At 45.3% G+C, this 12934-nt stretch overlaps 1 non-coding gene across 1 annotated transcript; it reads left to right on the forward strand.

The window, feature by feature from the left end:
* The first annotated feature begins 9674 nt into the window (after positions 1–9674).
* On the forward strand, positions 9675–9748 carry TRNAN-GUU (transfer RNA asparagine (anticodon GUU)). The gene has a single exon. It is a non-coding gene; the product is annotated as a tRNA-Asn (tRNA).
* Positions 9749–12934: the final 3186 nt, after the last annotated feature.

A 12934-nucleotide genomic window follows, 5' to 3' on the forward strand; every position in this document is an offset into this window, starting at 1 on the left:
TTCTGCGCTGGGGAGGAGGGTTCACAGCGCAGGGCTGGCTGTGATAGGTCTCCATCAGAGGAGCTGCTGCAGAGCTCTCAGAGCATTCAGCACTGCTGTGCTCAGCTGCCCAGAGCCCTGCACAGGCAGCAGACTCCTGTCTCCAGCACAGAGGCATCCCAAGCTCAGCTGATCCATGTGGTGTGTCTGCCTGTTTATCTCGTGTTTACATCGGAATAAAAGAGTCACTCCTGCGTCTTCCATTCAGAACACTTGAGTGCTTCCATTCAGTAATAGAATCAAGAGATTGGATTACTCATCTCAGTAACATTGCCAGGATGGGGATTGTAAACATCTGTAAACAGAACATTGAAATTATAAGTAATATAAAACAAATGCTAAATATTGTACTCTTTCATTGCTTTCATTGAGCCAGACTCTAATAATCATTAAGGCATGTAAAAAAATACAGAGATATATGGCTTATATGAAAGGTCAGTTGCAGTCCACAGTTATTTTGAATTCATTGAATTGTTTTCAGCAGGCATATCTCTATGCAGCATAATCTCTTGCCCATTTTCAGCAAAACATGCCTAAATTCATCATACATTAAAACAGAGCTGGAGGAAGAGGAAATGAACAATTTTCTAATTTATGCAATTTAAGAGAAATATGGGGGGGTCTTTAATGACAATTAGCTGATGAAATACAAATTATCTGTACCTACCAAGCTGCAAAAGCCTGTTGAAGATGGCAGAAATGCTGCTTTTAAAGGCTTCTGTAGTCTTGAGAGATTAGTTTTGTTATAAATCTGCTTGTGTGTCATTGAACTGGATACTGTGATTTGTGAAAGACCATAAACACAATTTTTGTCTTTAATATCATCATTCTTTCTGCTATGGTTTAGCTTGATGGTTTTGGCATAATATTTTAACAAGCTCTAAAAAATCCTGAGTTAAAAAATGAAAGAATTTCAGAAAACTATCTGTCTTAAGTTTGCTTGAAAATTTAATTGAGAGTGATTTTTAACATTACAATTTTGTTGATTATCTTAATTTAAAAAAAAAAGATTGAAAATTTCCAGGTGCACTGACAGACTCAAGTACACCTGTGGGAGTTTTTTGAGGGGCAGGGGTTGGGGTGTTGTTTGGGTTTTTTGTTTGTTTTATTTTAGGTTTTTTTTTTTTTTTAATGAGCTGCAAGAAAGGAAAAAGGTTAAGCCTCTGAGAATCTGGAAATGCCAATCACATGAATACATGAGGAAAGCAACTGTTAAAGTGCTCTGAGTGCTAGCAGAATTTTCTGAAGCTAGTTAATGTGGTAATGACAAGAATAGGAGGGCTATAAGACCTAGAAATAGGTTGGGCACCATCAGGTGCTCTTTATATTTTGTATTTACACTTAGGTAGTTAGTTGTGGAAGCTGAACCAATGCACAGTGTATTAGCAGAGAGTGTGGAAATACAGCAAAAGAATGGTCCTACATTACAGATTAGCTGTGTGGAAAATTGAAAATGCTGGATTGTGTTATTTTGAAAAACTGTAACAAGTTGTGATGCAGGATCATTAGTAGTTTCTTCAGCAGCAACTGGGATGTGTTGCAGTGGATATTTATTAATATGCCATTTCTTCATGAGTAGAATTAAAAATATTTGAAATAATGATTTTTAGACAGTAAGTAATTGCAAAACAAACTTGTGGAAATCTAGAAAGGCTTTTATGTAAGGAAAGAAAAGTGAGAAAGGAGAAGGGGAAAGGAACCATTTTAGACCTTTCAGGCCTAGATGGTTCCTGGGCAGGTGAAATGATGAGATTTAACATGTGGTCTGACAATTCTTGGGCTTATTATTAGGGCCTTACATCACAGCCTCGAGGAGGAGGAGGAGGGGGAACTTTGGTGCTGTCAGAATGTGCTGCTGTGCACAGCTTGTACTTCCTTTTCCTGGGAGGGTTTATGCTGTGTGTGAGGGACAGTGCTCTGCTCAGCAGGACAGATGTCTGAATGGAAGATCCCTTCCCCAGGGGTGGCACATCTCACTAAATGTTCTGGTCACTTCAGCCACGGGCATTTTGACCAAAATGTATTAAACTTTGGAGATGTGACCTCTTCTGTTCTTTCTTTTATTAAATAGCTCATGTGTTTATGTTTTTAGGGGCAATTTTTCATCTTATTCACCCTTAGTGAATTGCATGCATGTGGAAAAGGAGAGAGAATTATCTTGTGTATGCTTCTGAAATAATTGTTAGTATAGTCTAATATTAGTTATAATAAAGTACTACTGAAGTTGCTCATGGCAAAGACAATGGCAAAAAAGGAAAATGGTTCCTCATAACACTCTTGCTCTGTCTTACCTTCTATGGACCACCTTAGCTATATTAAATGTCTAAACAACAATCTTTGTACATTGTATTCATACTTTTAGACATCTATCATGCTTTTATTTTACCTTTCATTTCCTTGGCAGATGATGCCATAGGGAATTAAGATAAAGTGCAATCATCTGTCCAGCTTCTTTGCTATAGCCATATTGTATATTATATTCTCAGACCCCACAGTGTTCTGCAGGAGATTATCCAAGAAATGATAAATCCTCAGTAGGAGCCATCAAAGCATCATTGCCAGTTTGTAGCTGCCAAGAAGACCCCCACATCTCTGTCACGCTCACTGCATTATTGATTAGCCTGTGAAATACTGAAGCTCTATTGATTGCAAATATTTAGGGATGAAAAGGGAAACATTGTCCTCAAAGATATTTGCAGTCTTCTCTCCTCTGTCAGAGATCTTTCTCCCCTTGTATTTCTCTGTCTATCTTACCTTTATGTACAGGAGGCTGATGTGCTCACCTGAGGGCACTGGGAGGTGGCAAAGCTGCCTCACCCTGCTGGGGCCACGAGCCACCAAAAACCTGAAAGAGGAAAATGAGGCACAGTGCCTAACATAAAAAACTGCTTGTTTGCTTTGCACACACACATGCATTTTGATAGAAATTACAGGAGGAAAAGCCCATTTCCTGTTTGTCTATCTTTTCATTAATTTGTTATGGTGGGCTAGCAAAACCAGTACATTTGTATTTAAACATTACCTTGATGATCCAGGCCATGAGGTCTGAAGCAGTCTTGCATAAGACAGCACATATTCTGATATTTTAGTCCCATCAGACAGCAGAGCTGCTGAAATCCCAGTGCATTCTGTCTGGAGTCTCAGGGGTTCTCCTAATCCAGTTACAGGAACCCTCTGCAGACAAAGTAAAATACCAGACCTGAGAAAAATCTTAGCTTGTCAATCCATTTGGGTGAGAGCTGAAAAGGGACTTTGCAAAGACAGAGCAGTAAACTACACAACAAAGCAACTCCCTGCAAACCCAGCAAGTCAGTTCTTGCTGTCCCTTCTCCAGAAAGCCCCTGCTTAGGAGGGATGCTGGCACATGCAGGTGGTTTCTGCCTGGTCGCTGTACAGTTACTCCTCTGCCTGGTACTCGAGCTGAAATCATTAACGTGTGTCTTGTGTGTTACCTGAATGAAAGGAGAGTTCATGGGTTATTACTGCCCAGTTTTTCCCTTTGCTCCTGCACTTCCCTGTTTCGATTACAAATCCCCCTCCAGGCACAAAGTAAGCTGGACACCTACAGTGCAGCTAAAGAGTTATTTGCTCCCTAGGTGGACACTAATGAATGACTGCAGTGCTGCCCTGAGTGAGGGGGTCCCCACTATTAAAGTTTAATAGAAAGATCTGAGAAACTGGGGGCCAAGAAGAGGAGGAGGGGACAGGAGGCTGTGAGTAACTCTCCAAGTGCTTTCTCTCTTCCTGTGCTGTAGGGGAGATTACAGCATCCTTTAGGACAGGAGTAACAGGAGACAGCTCAGTTCCCTCTGTGTTCTCCTTTTACCTTCAATAGCCTTGCAAGCTATTGAAGCTGCAAAAACATGGTGGTTCCTTTCCACCAGATATTCCAAAATCTCTGAAAGCAGCAGGAATATGGCCTGACTCAATAATTATCTAATTCAGACTTACTTTCTTTTTCTGATTTGTTTATTCTTTCATTTTTCTCACAGTCCACATTGTCCTCTTTTGTTTCTCCCTAATCTGTCTCTTTTCTTCTTTACTCTCCCTACTCCAATCTTCCTCTTCCTCATACTTTCCAGGACTTGGGATTACAATAGGTATATTTAATTTGAGGGCTTAAAGGTGACTGATTTGGTGTTTTTAAAAATTATTCTTTAAATATTCCAGCACCCCTGAATTCCTGTCCATGCTAAGTGATGATAAACTATAACAGAACAGTAGAAGTACATTGTCCATTATTGCAACCAATGTAAGTATAAATCTCAGTTTTTCTCTCTCCTACGAAATTGAAGGAGACTAATGTCTACTTGAAGTTTTGCTTTTTGTTTTTGAGGCCCCATTATTGTGAAACTTGTCCATGTCTGAGAGCATATAAAGAAAAGGGATTTGTTATAATGTATACAGAGAGATGTGTCCTTTAGTTCCTCTCTGCTGTGAATTATTAAGAATATTCTGAATATCTCTCTCATAGTATTTATAAGGAGCAAGACAAATCTCTTGTATGCCATTCTTACTGCAACTTCAAGAAGGAGGTTTTGTTACTGCAGGTTCAGAGCACCAACAGGTTTGTTATCCTGAGGTCCTACAGGATGTTGCTCACATTGCCAGGGACAGGTAGGGGACAGCAATGGAAGAAACTTCCTTGCATCAGAGGTGTTTGAGAGAGTTAGAGTTCTTCTGGAGATAACAAGAGCCATAGGAATACAAGTTTGGTTTCAGGATGGGGTATCATAGCCTCCCTCCCTTTTGGCAATAGTTACAGGATTAGAAACCTTTGTTGATATTTTGCTAGCTGAAAATAAATGCAGCTGCAGAAACTGAAATATATTTGCTTTTCCATGGTTCTTTGAACCTTCTGTGCCATCTGTCACACAGAGCTCTTCTAGAAGTCAATGCAAGAACACTTTGAGTCTGTAAATGCATCCTGAAAAGAGCACTGATACAGGAATTTGGTTTATTATTTACTCTTTGAAAAGTGATGTTGCCAACACAACCTGTCTGCACAGGTTTCTTAAGCCTGCAGCCTGGCCAAACGTGTTGGATTCCTGTTTGGAAATATCTGGACTGGGTCCACAAAGCTTACCCATGTATTCCTTTCCCTCTGCCTTTCCTTCAGACATTCTGGCTGAACTGTAGCACTTCAGCAGATGTAAACCTGACTCGTGTGATGACCTGCAAAATAACTTAGAACTGCTGAGACTATCAGGGAGATGTGTTTTCCTCAGCAAGAATACAAAATTTGTGCTCTTCTCATTTCTTAACAAATGATGGCTTTGGGTCTACTCTAAAATTTGTCCCTTATTTCTCTCCCTGAAATTTAACCTGTTTAGTAAAGCACTTTTATACCATGCTAGTAATCTTATTTACTTGAAGGAAACGTGCTTTCATATTACTCTGAACACAGCTGCTTTCCTGAACTGAGGCCTATGCTGAGAATTTAAATGTGAATTCTGGACTTCAGGAAATGGTAAAACAGGTTGGTGCTTCTGAAAACACTGGCTGGAAATTCCTGTGCTTTCATGTGTGTTATGTAGAGACAACATTAAAGTTCAGTTGCATAAGACTCATTCTTATTTTCACAATATTCACTATTATTTTAAGAACTCTTAGGCATTCCTAGTATGAGCAGTTCAAAAAACATGCAAGGACAGGAAAGTTCTCCCTTTCTTACCATGATAATAAGAAGTGCTTGAGATAAATGAGTGCTGTGTGGGAAGCATCATTATTACTCTTCCCATTTTTTATGCCAGTAAAATTTTCTTTTCATTTTATATTGCATATGGGGGTTTTTGTTCGCTTTTTTTTTTTTGGTTATGGTTATGTTTGTGTGTGTATGTATGTAAACTATTGGACTGACTGCCACAATGATTGCCCTCTTTTCAGTGGTCAGTCAGAGCAGATAGATTTCAGGGAATGGCAAAATAAAATCCCCCTTACAGTATGTCAGTTGAGGTCTGAAGATCAATTTTGAATGCAGTCCTCTCTGTTTCGTTTGGGGTTTGTTTTTGTTTTGTTTGTTTTTGTTCTTGTTGTGGGCTTTTGGGTTTTGGTGGCTTTTTTTCTCAATTGCAGACTGTATTTCAAATTACTGATAATAGCAATGGCTGTTCTGATTTTGTCACAAGTCACACTGAAGCAACTTTTTGTCTTTCCTGAACATAATGCTGTAATACATATGTTGTGATCTAGAGCCAGGCAGCCTGTGCCATTTCCTTTTGGTAAACATGGAGGTTGGGAGTATGGCTGACTTAGTTTACCCAACAGTCTGCAGTTGACAATAACCCAAGATTTCTGGATTTTCTCACCTAGTCATCATCTTTTGTGGGACCTGTATCAGAAGAGAAGCCAGGGCTAAGTGAACTAGATAGCTCAGTAAAATAGTATTGCTTGTTCTTGTTCTTTGCTTTTGGGGTAAGTTGATCAGATTTGGAGGGATGTCCTCTCAGTTGTAACACTTCTTTGATTTTATTAACAGACCCAAGAATAGAAGTGTTTAGCTGACAAAGTCTGTAAGAAATATAAGCCATCTTTGTATCTGGAAAGCAGCACATGTGTATACAAACAACTGGAAAAAAAACATACAAATGCATTTTATTGGAAGAATAAAAGAACAGAAGTCTTGCAACTGGTCAAGAAAAATTGTCAATATCTGCTTCTTCCAACCTTTTGAATCCTTCTTCAGGAATAATGTTTTCCATGGTTTGGTGCTTGCAGCTCCATAAAGAAAAATCTTTTGTCATGGAAATCTTATTCTCTGCCCATAATAACTCTAATAGCAATGTTGAATTGCATTATCTGTCCATTTATCTTAATGTCCCAGTTCTTGTAAGGATTAGAATCGTATGTTTCTGAGGAAAACACAAGAAATCTTTGGATGGTAACCTAGAGATTTCTGTTACAAAGTAAGGAATTAGAAATGCATTTGGGCAGAAACTGAGTAGCTGTTACACAATTTTTTTGTGACTATGAATTTTTGTAGTTTGGGCAGAGTTGTAACTTGAGAACTGACAAATAGCTGACCAAAACTGACACAGGATAATAAATTAAGTAGGGGCATGTGCTTGTTGGGGGAAAATGGTCCTTTCCCATGTAGAGATTATAGAAATAGAATAATTCTGTGATAAAAATGGAAAGATTATTTTGTTTCTGCTATATCCTGTGGAATTGATTTTAGGAATTGTTCTGGGTGAAAACCCAGATTTATTCTTTCTGAACAGCAGATAAATATATGGTATATTTATAAACCTTGTAAACAGTACCAGTTTCATCCTCTGTCCTGCAGTAACTTTCTCTGACATTTAAGAACCAAAGATTATATCTGAAGAAGGTCACAGATGTCATAGCAATGAACATTTAAGCACACAGATTTAGGAATAAAAACCAAAATTATTATATAAAACATAAATTACTTCACATTATATAGTATGCTATTTTAATATATTAAAATCAAAATATTGTTATAAATTTATGTTTTTATAAAATTCTAAACCATAATATGAATCACAGGCAGTGAATGCAATAATAGTATTTAAATTATATACACTAGATATTGCAAAGAACTAAAGCACTTCCCAGTATAATCCACAAGAAACAGCACATCAAGGAACAGAGCTGTCCAGAAATAAATAACAAAACCCTGATAGGAAGGGGGATTATTATGAAGTGAGCCCTTTCTGGTTTCTGAATGCCTTAAACAGTACTTGGGCTCTTCCTTTTTACTAAGATGCAGTCAGACACCTTGTCCCAATAGTAGATAAAGCATATTTTCCATTTGCAGAGCAGGGATGGATAATGTTGCCCTCTGGTACCATGTCTCACTGGTTAGTGCTTCCTCAGCCAGCCAAGCCATCTGTGTTTGGATCTTCTGCTGATCTGTAGGTTTCAGGTTTTAAGGAGTAATACTCACAGCTGTATATGTTCTTTTTATTTTCTTTTTACCTTGTAAGACTTTAAATGAGAGATTCTGAGATTCAGGGAGGAAGACTGCTGAGAAGAAAGGTGCCAAGTGACTGTGTAGCCTCAGCTCCAGCACTCCTCTCACTGTCGCAGTGCATTGAGTAGGCAGCCTTGGATGTCCTACACCACGTTAGACAGCTCAGAGTTAGAGCTGGTGTTCAACATCAGCATGGCAAAGATCCTTTGTAGATCTGGCTTCTAGACAGAGAGTTTGAAAATAGCCTACATTCATTAAAACTCATGTGAATATTCACGTGCATAAAGTGAAACATTTCAGGGCCCAAAATCCACACCCAACCTACAGGTCTGTGGATCTATGGGTTAGGCCTTTAGTCAGACAGAAATCTTGGTCATTCCACTAAATACCCAATGGCTTGTGCGTAAAATCACAGGGCCATTTGCTTGTCCTCCTACACAGAGCAGACAGAAGGGGTCCAGCCTGCGAACTGGTTCTTCTGACTCTGAGGATAGAAGATATCTGAGTAGGAAAGTATGCAGCAGCAGGCATGGTGTCCCAAAAAGCAACCTTCAAAATAATTATTTCAATTACTCTTCAGGAATTGCATATCTTGTATTTCTCTTCCAGGTTTTAAAATGTGTCAGTCAGTAAGGTACCAGAAATACACAACAAAAGAAAATGGAGCCATCCTGAGATAATGCTGGCATTTATGTAGGTCTTTTCAAAGTATTGGAAAAACTGAAAAGGTTGAGCTGTGATCAGTAAATGATCAGTATGAAGTTACTCACTGGGATGAGGAATGAAATCAAACAGTGTTGATGAGCAGCATTGTGCAAAATATGGGAGTTTATGGTTTCAGGAGTGAGCTGGGACTTCTTGGTCGTGGGTGGTGGATACCAGGAGATGACCAGCACTGCTTGGAAAGCAGTCAGTGCCTATGCTGATGCTGTGAGTGCCATGTGCCTGCTCAGCTCCGAGGGCTTTTAATGGGCAAAAGAGCCATCAGGCAGAGCTTCAGGGAGACATAGGGACAACATGAGGCCAATAATATTGTAAGAGTTCAAAGAGATTCAAACAGTATCAGTCTGTGAAAGCAAAGGGGAAACAATTGCTCAGGTTCAGATGTGAAACTTTGTAGTTGCAGAGTTGTAGGTGTAGATTTACTGTAAGGTACTCTGGGAAGAAGATTTTGGTAAAATAATAAATAGGAATGTTAGCTTTTCTTCACAACTGTTTCCAGTACTTAGAACTGTAAATACACTTAACCTACACACGCAGAGGACTGCTGCCTACTTTAGAGAGTCTAACTGTTCCCTGCAGTCACTTAAACCTACCTTCTAAATATATTAATAGAGCAATTTTGCCATGATATTTGGAAATTATATTTTGGGTTGCATAAGTAACTCATCAGTTAGCAGCACCCCAGAAGAAGCAGTTTTAAGTCTGATTCATTAATTTATTCCCTAAAATAAAGAGCATTGCTGCGAACAATGATTTTGAGAGTGGGGGTTTCCTCATTGGGTAGGGGGGGAAAGCCGCTGTTTTTGCTGTCTCCTCAGTGGTTTTTGGCGTGTCGCGAGGCTCGCGGTTCAGGATCCCGGTCTCGGTGGCTGCGCGGTGGCCGCCGGTGGTCGGAGCGGGGGCGAGGGGGCGGCGGGGACGCGGCGGGGGCGGTCTCGAAGCACTTGGTGAGCAGGGGGCAAGTGCTGTCAGCGGAGTCTCTGTGGCGCAATCGGTTAGCGCGTTCGGCTGTTAACCGAAAGGTTGGTGGTTCGAGCCCACCCAGGGACGAATTCCACTTTTGGGCTCGGCGCCGCCCCCGCCGCCGGCCGTCGTTTTGTGCGTGTGCGCCGGGGGAGGGTGCGCGACCGGCGCCGCGTGGTGCCGGGCAGGGGGCCCGCGGCGGGGAGCGCAGCGCGGCGGCCTCAGCTGCGGCGGGGCCGGCCCCGAGCGAGCGCCGAGCGGCCGTGCCGTGCCCACGGCGCCCCGGCTCCTGCGTGGCTGCACGGCCGTGCCCTGCCCAGGGCGCCCCAGCTCCTGCCCCGTGCCCCGCCGGTGGGGCGAGGCCTGCGGGACACCCGGGACCTGCTCCTGCCTCCGTGCGTGCGGCGATGAGCTTGCTGGAGCGGCCGTCGGCTGCAGCGGCGGGCTCTGTCCTGAGGCTGAGGGGACCCGAGTGCCCGGGGTTTTCGGCACCCCCTGCTCAGCGGCGGGAGGTGCGAAGGAAAATACACTCTTCGAGCTGCTCCGGGATAACGAGCGCTGCTGCCGGACCATTGGGGTTTGCTCCGGGAGGTGCTCACGGCGCTCCAGCACTCGAGCGATCGCCGGCGGACAGCCCGGGTGGGAGCCGAGCCTCGGGGACAAACGCGGCTTGCGAGGAGGATTATTGCCATCACTGCCGAGCGTCCCTGCGGCCGGCGCTCCGCGGCGCGTTGTTAGCGCGCACACCGGCGGCCCCGTCTCTCCGCGGCGGAGGGAGCCCGCACAGCCGGGTGAAACGAGCGGGGACCCCGAAGCCCGGTGGCAGAGCCGCCTCCGGGGCTCCGGACAGCGCCGTGCCCGCGCTCCCTCCCCGCCCGCGCGGGACGCGCTCCAGGCCCGTTCCCTGCTGGCAGGCGGCGCGGCCGCTCCGGGCTCGCCCTGCCCGCGCCGAGCCGCTTTGCATAAATGAATGTTAAAAGCAATTACTCCGGGAGCTTCGCCTAAACGTGTCAATTAGAAGTTGGCACCTTCGCCGTATCCGAGCCCGAGAGGCGATTCCAGCGAGCGCTCTGGTCGCGTGAAATCCGGCTGCCTTCCAGCCCGACCTCTGCCAGCTCTGAGAGGATCTATTTACAGTTTAGAGAAAACAGGATCCGTATTAAAAATGCCCCTTCCCCAGCGAAGCTGTATTTCACAGATCTTTCTGTCCAACCCGCCTGGTTTGAATAAGGGATACAACCCTCTTAAAGGTCAGGCTGTGCCATTGATTTACCGTCGATGACAAGATACGGCCCTCGCTAGCCAAGATAGCAGAGCAAAGACATGTATTTAGAAACACCGAAAAATCTTTTGAAAGTCGTAAACCTTAAATCGTTGATGTGATGGTATTTTTTTTTTCTATCATCCACATATTTTTCATTTCGGTAAAACATTTTGAAAAACTGGCAGCGGTGTGCTGAGCATCAGGGGAGGTGCAGCTCTCTGCAGGACCCCCCTATCACCGTTAGCCACGCTTAACCCGTAAATATTTCCTGCTCTTAGGGAGAATTTTATTTTAACTAAAGTGGTTCAGGTAAATTCCCTCCTGGACATTTCCACGCTGTTTGCAGTGCAGGATGTGTTCAGCCCGGCAGCGCAGCATCCACTGCAGCCAGCAAAGCCTCGCAGGAGATGAAATCTAAAAATCTGCATCTGCCAGTGCTTGGACCGCCGCGCTGGCAGGCAGGCATCAAGAGCTTACAGGAACCACCACCAACAAAAAAATTGATCATGTCAGTGTGAAGCAGCAGTGTCTGGAAAACCAGTAACAATTTAGAAACTAAAATTAGCTGATAGTTCATGAGGAAGGACGGGCGTTTCTGCTCCCATAAAGCAAGTCTTGCCCTCCTTAGCAAGTCGCAGATGCGTTTTACAGGGGTGGGTATTGCTGACCACGGGGTTTGTTTAGGCTCATCCCAGTTGCTACACGTCGCTGTGCGGGCGTGCACCGTCAAACCTGGTAAAATAGGTTTTTACACGTGTACAGGAGGGGCTCATCATGGGCTCCGTAATACAAAGCGACATTTAGGCAGTGCTTGATAAACTAATTTTGTAGAAGTGGAAAGCTCGTACATGGGAAGTGCCTCATCCCATCTGCTCAGCAACTAATTACAATTAAGGTTGTGGAGAACGGGAAACCTGATACATTTTTGGGACTAGACAGGGAATCGAAGCTTCCTTTGTATGAAGTAGAATTTTTTCAGAGGTCAGTGAAGCTTTCAGTTCTTAGCCATGGAAAAAGCTTCTGTAGCTGTGTAATGTACCCAGACAAACCAGCCGGTTCTTGCCTTAATCCATTTATCTGTATGCAGTCTCAGATAAACGCTGTTCTAAATGTAATGGGGGACTGCACCGTCTGATGCTTTTAGGAAAAAGATTTGACATATTCAAAGTGACCTCTTAACTAACACCGAGATGAATTCCAGAGTAAGTATTCCCAACCGATATTCCAAGCAATTTCTAAGGCAGCTGGACAAGACTCGCCGTCGAGACGTTCGGGAGAGCCCAGAACCAGCGCACCGCCGCTTGTCTCACCCTGGCATCCCCAGCGCCTGGATAACCCGCAGCAACCCGCAACGCGCCGCGGCTCTTTGTTCGCGCGGAGACGGGACGGGGACGCGGGGCTGGGGGCGGCCGTGCCTCGGGCTGGGGACACAGGGGACAGCTCTGCCACCGTTCCCCGCTTCGGGCTGGGGACACAGGGGACAGCTCTGCCACCGTTCCCCGCTTCGGGCTGGGGACACAGGGGACAGCTCTGCCACCGTCCCCCGCCTGGGGCAGCGCTCGGGGGCTCCGCGCTCGGCGGAGGGGGAGCCGCAGCCGGCCGCCCGTGCCCGGCGCTGCGGGATGGAGGGCTCGGGGAGCCGGCGCTCCCTGCGGGTGCGGGTCCCGCTCCCCTCCCCAGCGGAGCCCTGGGGGATGGGGAGGGCACGGCCGCCCGCCCTGCTGGAGCCCCCGGCCGAGCCGGCCCCGCCGCCGCTCGGGACACCCACGAACGCGGGGACACGCGGGGACAAAGAACGCGGGCTCTGCCCCCGCCTCGGGAAGCCCCGGGGAGAGGTGGGCTCCGCGTGGGAGCCGGGGGGATCCGCGCCGCCCCCGCCCCTCGCCGGGGCTCCCCGCTGCCTCCTGCCGGCGGGCGGGGCCGGCGGGGCCGGGACCCCCCCGCAACCCCCCGGGCCCCGCGGCCGCCCCGCCCCGCCCGGGAGGGGCCGCGCGGAAATCCAGGTGCGG

The sequence above is a fragment of the Ammospiza caudacuta genome, chromosome 1 (genome assembly GCF_027887145.1).
Source record: "Ammospiza caudacuta isolate bAmmCau1 chromosome 1, bAmmCau1.pri, whole genome shotgun sequence".
Taxonomy (NCBI): Eukaryota; Metazoa; Chordata; class Aves; order Passeriformes; family Passerellidae; genus Ammospiza; species Ammospiza caudacuta.